Consider the following 8,590-nt stretch of genomic DNA (forward strand, 5'->3'; position numbering starts at 1 on the left):
AGTTTGAAACATTGACGACTGTGTTTATTTCCATTGTGCCCTCAAAATTTTACATTTGTACTGTGTCCATTTTTTCATGTCACACAAATTAATTATTATTTATTTATTTTTTAAAGAATTTTATTTAAAAAGGGAAAGGAAATTTCAGACACTTTTACTCCACCAGGTCAGGAATGTAAATTCCAATCAGGCGCTCATGTGACATGTAAAAGAAAAGTCCAGTCAGCGGGATCAGTAGGGCCTGAATGGAGAGGAGTAACAGGGGAGCCACGGCTTTGGCATGGAGGAGGAGAGTCGCGACTCCTTGAGCCAGATCGCGACCTCGAATAACCATAGCTGGTGCTTCTCTCAGGACAAATCCGGATAAAGGCAGTTTCACCCTCGTGAGATCGAAATTTTGTGTCGTCCAATTTACGCAGTGCATATTCCATATCTTCCTTGCGAAGAAATTCAACTACTCCCATCCCATCTTTCTGCACATCAGCATAACAGACATCTCCAGCTTCTCGCATATGATCTTTTAGATCCTGCCAGCTCCCAGAAGACGGAAGTCCTGAAACAAGAACTCTGTACTCGGAGCGTCGGGAAGGAGGACCATTCCTGCCGCGGGGACCGCCCCCACCGATACCACCACAGCCTCGGGAAGCACGGGGATACTCGACGCGCAGGCGGCAGTGACCGTAATCCTAGCAATTCCTTCCATACACAGCATCTACTGCGTCCCTGGGGTTTTCGAAGCGTGCGAAGGGCACCAGGCCCCGCTGGTTTTTGAACTCGATGTCACGGATGCGTGCGTATTTTATAAAACAGGTCCTCCACATCTTTCTCGCGCACGTCAGCCATCAGGTTGCCTACATAGATACGGCCATCCTTCTTACGGTCCCGAGAGCCACCGGGGCCGGCAGAGTCCCGGTCTCCCCATCCACCGAAGCCGGCCATCCTCTTTGCTTCGGGTTGCGGTGGCCTGCACGCTAAGACTCCTTGGCGGGCGGTCGCTTGGCGTTGCGGGTCTGCCTGCTCTTTGGCTGAGCGGGGATGGGTGTGCGGCCTGGCTGGGGTCTTCTCAGCCTCTGCAGTGCTGCTGAGCCCTCTGTTCTTTTCACCCGGCCCGCGCACTACCGCTCCGGCTCTCTTCCCTCACTTCTTGCAGGCAGACAGGCCGCAGCTCAAGCGCAAAGCATTGTGTGAAGAAAAAGCAACCATAGAGCCAAAAACAGTTGTCTAGAGTGCCTTTTTTGTTTCAATATAGTTTGAGCTCCTGCACCAGGTCATCTTTATTTGCACATTTCAAAGTTGTGACATTTGCTGTTATATGCTGCTGTTGTGAAGTACAAATAGGGCATGGGATGATCCTGTGTAAGACACACATACTTTGTATGCACATATATTGTACAAAGACAGCTTGCACTGTGAAGTGTATTTGTTGAGGTTGCATTAGATTTGTTTTCTGTTGTTTGTTGCCACCAAGGCAATGTGTGCTGGTTAGGCCAACCAAAACATACACATCTCCCTTCACATAGGAAAAATACATGTTTTATGTTAGTGTATGAAGCTGTTGATGTATCTCATCATTACAGAAAGAACTTATTGCAGCACACCACTTAAAGTTGATAGTGACACTTCACAAGCAACAAACGGGAGTACTGTCACTATATCGAATATTGGTATTCTTGATATGGGATTCCTATTGTGAGGCAGAACATCTGGCTCCAGGTAATGACATAAATCAATAACACTTTGCCTATGTAATCTGATTTTTTTTATCATATCCTGTTCTTACATGGAATCAAGGCCTGGAACTGTAAATCAAAATATTGCAAAACGTTTTTGGATTATACATGGTTTCTAGAGAATTAGAAAACAAATAACAAATTGCTATTCAAATTTATCCAAATACTAGTTTTTGATTTGTGCTTTTAGATATTTTTTTGTAAATTAATAACAATTGTTAAAAACCTTATTATGGAATTTATTTATGAATAAACAATCTTTTAATTTTAACTTTGTAAAATGTATGATGGAAACCAAAAAAAAGTGAACAAATACAGAAAAAAAATTACAACAACAGCATTTGTTGGGGATTTTATTTGACAATGCCAAATAAAGTAAAACAGGATGGGAACAAAAAGCAAACAGAAAAACAAAAAAGTCTATCATGGTAAATTCATCTATTACTGAATATCCCAAATATCATGGACAAATTAGTCGTTGCCTTCTTCAGGACCTAGAAAATGCTCATGCTACTGCAATGTGAATTTAAAGTGAAAACAACAAAATCATAATATGACAAGGAATAAGATCACCTAAGATCCTAGGTATCTCCTTTCGTCCTGTCTGTGGATCATGTATGCCACAGAATCGCAGGAGTCATAGACCTCACCCCACCTGGCAGCGGCTCAGGACATGAGGGAAGCACCGCTCTTTCCGTCGGTACTTCTTTGCCAGCATGCTGAAACATGTTGACCTATTGTTCCATCTAGGCAGCTATTTGTTATAAACTGATTTTGCTTTTTTAATATTGGAGGAGTGAGCATAAGCAAGAATAAAATTATATGTTGCTCCCTCACCCAATTTTACTATACACCTTTCCACATTTTTTTACTCGCACTGCAAATCAGTCACCCATTTTCACCACTCAAGAGTACTGACCACCAGTACTCGGATGTATGACGTTACAACGCATGCTATTACAACGCATGCCTTTACGACGCAAGTTTTACAACGCAAGTCGTTACAACGACTTGCGTTGGGGGGCGCTGGATAGTGAATAGTTAAATTTACTATTCCAACTCCATTCCCCGTGGATAGTAGTGAAGGTGTTGAAAACTATTCCCTATCCTAGAGCGCCCCTCAGCGCAAGTCGTTGTAAAAGTTGCGTTGTAATGTTTGCGTCGTAAAGGTACTTTGTTGTAACAGTTGCGTTGTAAAGGATGTTTCCCCCAGTACTCAGACCATACAGATGCTCTACTTGGATGATGGAGGATCTTCCACCTTGTCCTCACACATCACCTGTAGTCCGTTACTTATATGGTCAATAAGGATTTCCAAATGATGAAGGGCGGATCCGTGTGGTGACTGATGGGTATCCTTTTCTGATCTGTATTAGGTTAGGATTACTCTCTCAAGGTTAGACATTCTAGTACACTGTCTGGTTTTGCATCACTATAGGCATCATTTTTTCTAGACCCATTGACACTTTTGTGTTAGATAGTACATAAAACTACATCTGTTTACCACCCTGAAAGGAATGACACTGTTGAGTGTTTTAATAGGGTTCGTAAAGGCACTCTGTAATTAGCTGTAAACTCTGGTGTGAATTGGAGAAAGAAAGTGTTTTGCACACTTTTGGCATATAGGATCACCCCATTCGAATCTCCAGGTCATAGCCCATTTGATTTGTTGAGAGGAATAGTACCTTTCTCGAGAGACAATTTGAGGTTGATGTCAGAATCCAGAAGAGTAAATTGTTCCCCTACTGCTGATAACAAGAGATTAGTGAAGGTGCAAGATGTATGCAAATAAATTATGATACCAAACATAAATGTAAACTAGTCCATATTTCTGTTGGAGATATGGTTAAAGTGAAACAAGGTATCATGGTGAAGAATGAAGAAAGTACACTTTCTGAACCTGTAGAGGTCAGGAAGTTGTTTTATAATTCTGCCCTGCTGAATAATGGGAGAGCTTGGCACATAAATCGACTTTCAGCTCATGGGGGAAAGAATGTTGATAAAGATGTATGTAGGAAAGAAGGAAGCAGAAGAATATGAACTGGTTATTATAGTATAGAAATGTTGATGAAAGGGCACAATCTAGTGAAGAGAATGGAAAGGTACAGAAAGGAGCACGTTTGTTGTTCGAGGGTGGTGAACCTTCAGAAGTTAATGAGCGTGTTAAACCATCTGAAGGTAACAGAGGGAGAATAAAACGGAATTTAAAAAACCAAAAAGTTTTGATGATTTTGTGTGTCATTGAGGTGTATTGAGATCACTATATGCCTCATATTTTGTGGTTCAAAGCGTTTCTCAATTTTATTGTAAATATCTCAGGATTCATTAATTTGTTGTGAACTTCAAAACACATGCAAGTGCCTCACGTTCTATCACAGCATATATTTCCTCCGTCAAAGTCAAGGAATGTGAGGCAAAAGTGACGACACTCTCCTATCCAGATTTGCTGTCTATTTGCATAAGGACTGCCCATCTACCCCTGCACTTGCATCAGTAGTACCAATGCTCCTACATTTGGGGTCAAATCCACATAAGCGAGGAGCCTGACAAATATCCTTCTTTATTCACTGGAATCTATTTTGACACTCAAACGTATTTTTATTTTTAATGGTTTCCTAATATTTTTACTTGACAAATTCTACATGAATTTTGAGTGAAACTGCACAAGATCAAAAAACACCCTCAAATCATCCTTAGTCTGTGGGGGGAGCATTCACAATGAAATTCAACAATTCTGACTTGTAGCTTTTACCTACTCTGCTTACCATGTGGCCCAAACACATCACCTCTCTATTTAAAAATGTGCATTTCTCATATTCAGTATTGAGACCTTTCATATTTAAAATGCTCAACACTCGTTCAGGTTTCTGATCATGATCTATCTTGGATTTTGTCTTAACAAGTATGTCATCTTAAAAAAACCCGACATACTGTACATCCCTGAAAAGTTTTTACATTAACCTTTGGAATATTGCAGCTGTTGATGCGAGTCCAAACGGTACCCTGACAAATCGAAAATATTCAAAATGTGTTATGAAATCAGTACATTGCCTACTAGAAGGGTGCATTGGAACCTGGTGATAAGCAGAGGTAAGCTTAATACTTGTGAACCATTCGGTCCCCTTGGTTGAGGATAGCAATTAATTTATTTTTGGTAGGGGCAAGTGGTCCACAAATATGTACCTATTCAAATCCCTTAAGTCCACACATAATCAGATCTTACTGTTGGCATGTTTTGACAAGGGGTGCGAGTCAATCGGAGGACTCTATTGTTTCAATGATCTTGTTACACTAATGTTTTTGCAACTCTTTAAAAACTTTTTCCCTTATGGTCATATGTTTCTGTCTCACCTTGTGACCACATGTTATGGCAACTTCTTTGAAAACTTTCTTGTGTTAGAACCCTTGAAACCTTCTTATTTTCTTAAAAAATACTTCTGGCAACCTCCATTTTAATATTTCCTCTTCCTTGTCTTGCAAAACCAACTCAGGTTCAGGGCTATTTGGATATAATATTATATCCAACTCACCCTGATCTCTCCAACCCAACACAGATGGGCCTTCCTTGAAATTTACAACTTACATTCCACTTCTTTCTCTTTGAAATAAAACAGTAACTTCCTGAAACCGAGAATGTCAATGGTTTCGCTCGTGAAACGTTTAGGTGCTATGTCCAGAATCTCCAAATGCTCACCAGTTCTCTTGACAAACCTGCTGTCCCACGTTTTCCTGCTCATAATAGTATAGGGAGAGCAAGAATCCATGACAATTGACATTCTCACCAGCCCAATTATTATATCACAAACAGGCTTCTTCCTTTGTTCCCTTAAATATGTGCCTGCATTAGAGTCAACATCATAACCTATACTATTTAAATGATCACTCTCATCTAAACTTAAAACACACATATTCATATCATAATCATCTGCACTTTTGGATCCTGAGTCTGACTTAGAATCAGAATTATCTTCTAATAACTTGACTGTTCCATCTTTCCTTTTGCAACACACTTTATAAAAATGACCTATCGTGACACACCCGGAACAGTTTTTTGTTCTGAGCTGGGCACTTCATGTCATTTGCAAAATGGCCCACATTACAACATCTGTGACACACAATGGAAGATGAGTTTTTCTTGATTGATATGATTGTGACACATTCCTTGACTTTTTGTTTCTTTTATTATCTGTTACTTCTTTTGCCAGTTTTTTCTTTGGCAACAGTTTCCTTGTAACTCTTTCTCCTTCTCTTTCACTAACACAGCTTTGGTGCATCTACCTGTTAGTTCAGCTCTTTTTACCACATCAATAACTTCTTGGAGCAATGACTCTCCTTTCACCCTCACACTGTCTAGCATGGTTGAATTAGAGGCATGCATTCCTATTTGATTGCCTATCAGTTCGTCATGTAGCAAACCAAAGCGACAGATCACGGCAATTTTTTTAAAGAAGAAACAAATTAATCAATAAATGTGTCTTTGTCTTGTTTCCTGTGGTAAAGCCTATATCTGTTTATTCCTACACAGGCTGGTGGTGCTAAATAACAATTGAGATCCTCCAAAGCATTCTTAAAAACATCTTCCTGACCGGGTTGTCATAATTTCTTCCCAATGTTATTATAGATTATCAGAGTAACTGGTCCCAAATAAAGTAACAATATTTTTTTCTTTTTCTCACTTTCAAAATCATCTTACTCATTATGGGTTGAATAAAATTTTAAGAAAAATGTCCTCAATTTCTTGCATTTTACAGATGATTCACCAGAAACTGGAATTTTGGTGTGGTAAGATTTAATGGTGAAGCCATATTGACCCAAAATGCAATCTTACATAAATGCTGTATATGAACTGCATTGTACCTCTAATTGTAAAGTGGTACCGCTGCCCATAAATAACTGGAGAAATGCGATGTCATTGTGGTCATGGTAATTCGCTTGTACACCTCCTATGTATCGTGGATAGTTGTTGGACTGACTGTGTAAAAACTATGATCAAATAAGACTCAGCTGCTGAAAAGAAATGGCACTAATAATATAACAAAGTACTTCCAAAATGGCACCATGTAATATCCTCCTTGTAACCTCCAAAATTTCCACATATCGCATGAAGGTTGAAAGGTTACATCTCCACATAGTACGCACTTCCCTCTGTGCACTGGTAATGCTCTCAGCAATCTCCTGGAGAATGAAGCCGCTCACAGGGATGCACTGGCACGTTATTGGCAGTTTGAAAGAGGCAAGCTTCCACTTGCGGTTTGCTGAGTTTTTTTAAAAGTAAAGTTGTATTTACTGACGTGTTGGTCAAGCGGAATGGCAAAACACGATGCAGTTGCAGTGATTCTCCTTTCTCTAGAAAATTCTGCAATTCCGCCTGCTCTTCTCATACAGTGGAAATCCACAAAAATGGCTCAATAAAAAGAAATGGCAATATGTTGTACCAGTGTCAGGAGGGTCTGTGGCCCATCCTTGTTGCCAACTTGTAAAGATGGACACAATAATTATGGTTCCAAAGTGGATTTATTACAGAAAATTTACCCTGGTACAATACAAGTATGATGAGTCTGGACATCTATCCAGTTTTTCTTTCCAATGATCCCTAACTCACTGTCATTCCAATCCTTGCATCATTATCAGAACTCCAAAGTAAGGAAGCTCATTAAGTCTAACATGGAATGTTAGATGCAATGTTCTAATATCCAATGTAGTAGCAATCACAACATTACTTGGTATTTTATACACACTAGTGGTGCTTCCAGAGCCACAACTGATCATGGCTGAGCTTCAAGCCACCCCTCTATTTTGAGAGTTGAATGGCTGTGAATAACACCCAGGACATCCACCCCTTCTTAAAAATCTGCCTCTGGGGTTTTGACTTTGCTGTTCGTGGAATGCCCTTCCTCCTATCCCTGCTGCTTTGTTACTATTTAAGGACTATTTTCATGGGCTTCGAGAGTGCAGAATACTACCTTCAATTTGCTCGAATGACTAACATACATTTAGTTCACTTCATATGCTTTCTTGAAAATGCTTGTTCAGTTGAACCCAAGTACTTTATTGTAGAAAAACAGCATGTGCTGACTTCAGTACTGAATTTATACTGTTTCATGTGGTTGGTGAAATTCACTCTACCTACCTAATAAAAAGAAGGTTTATTGCTTTGCTCTCACGAAACCAATCTAATAGCTTGGGAGAAAAACGAAGGATAAACAGACGCCTAAGGGCCAAGAGACCGTAAGTAATATTTCTAAAGAATGTGAACTTCATTCAGAGAAAAAACCTAGTGCAGTAAACTTCAGAAAAGCTTGAGATATAGGTATAATTCCTCTGTGTGCCAGGGCTAATAATGAAAATGATGATACAACAAAAAATGCTTCAAGTTCATTTCTTTCGTTGAAGATTTAATTTGGTTTCAGCTTAACATGAGTCATTTAGGAAGTAATATAGTTAGATCTTGCATTGTACCACATAGGATTAGAAACACCAAGAGAAGGGTATTATTAAAAAAATCTGAAGAGCAAATAGCTAAATGTTTGCATTCCACTCTCCCTTGTACCCCCTAGTGATCAAGGCAAATTAGCCACAGAATCTGGTGTTTACTGCTGGCTGGAGTGCTTTTTAAAGGACAAATAGTGGACGTATTCCATGTGTTTGTTGTTTCGCAAAGACATTCAGCCCTGGTTTAAATTTTGCCATTGAGGCAATGTAGTACATTTTACTACTGTGCTTTCCATTTGCACATGTTTGTATATGAAAGATATATATTTTTTTTTTCATCCACCATTCATTACACAACATTTCTGTTGTATCCTTTCTCCGAATGGTGTGCTGATTTACAAATCATTAGGCAGTTGCTATGGTTTAAG

General features: G+C 39.5%; 1 pseudogene; it reads right to left on the reverse strand.

The window, feature by feature from the left end:
• Positions 1-231: 231 nt before the first annotated feature.
• LOC144820179 (serine/arginine-rich splicing factor 9 pseudogene) lies at positions 232-939 on the reverse strand (annotated as a pseudogene).
• Positions 940-8,590: the final 7,651 nt, after the last annotated feature.

This window comes from Lissotriton helveticus, chromosome 2_1, assembly GCF_964261635.1.
Source record: "Lissotriton helveticus chromosome 2_1, aLisHel1.1, whole genome shotgun sequence".
NCBI classification, from domain to species: domain Eukaryota; kingdom Metazoa; phylum Chordata; class Amphibia; order Caudata; family Salamandridae; genus Lissotriton; species Lissotriton helveticus.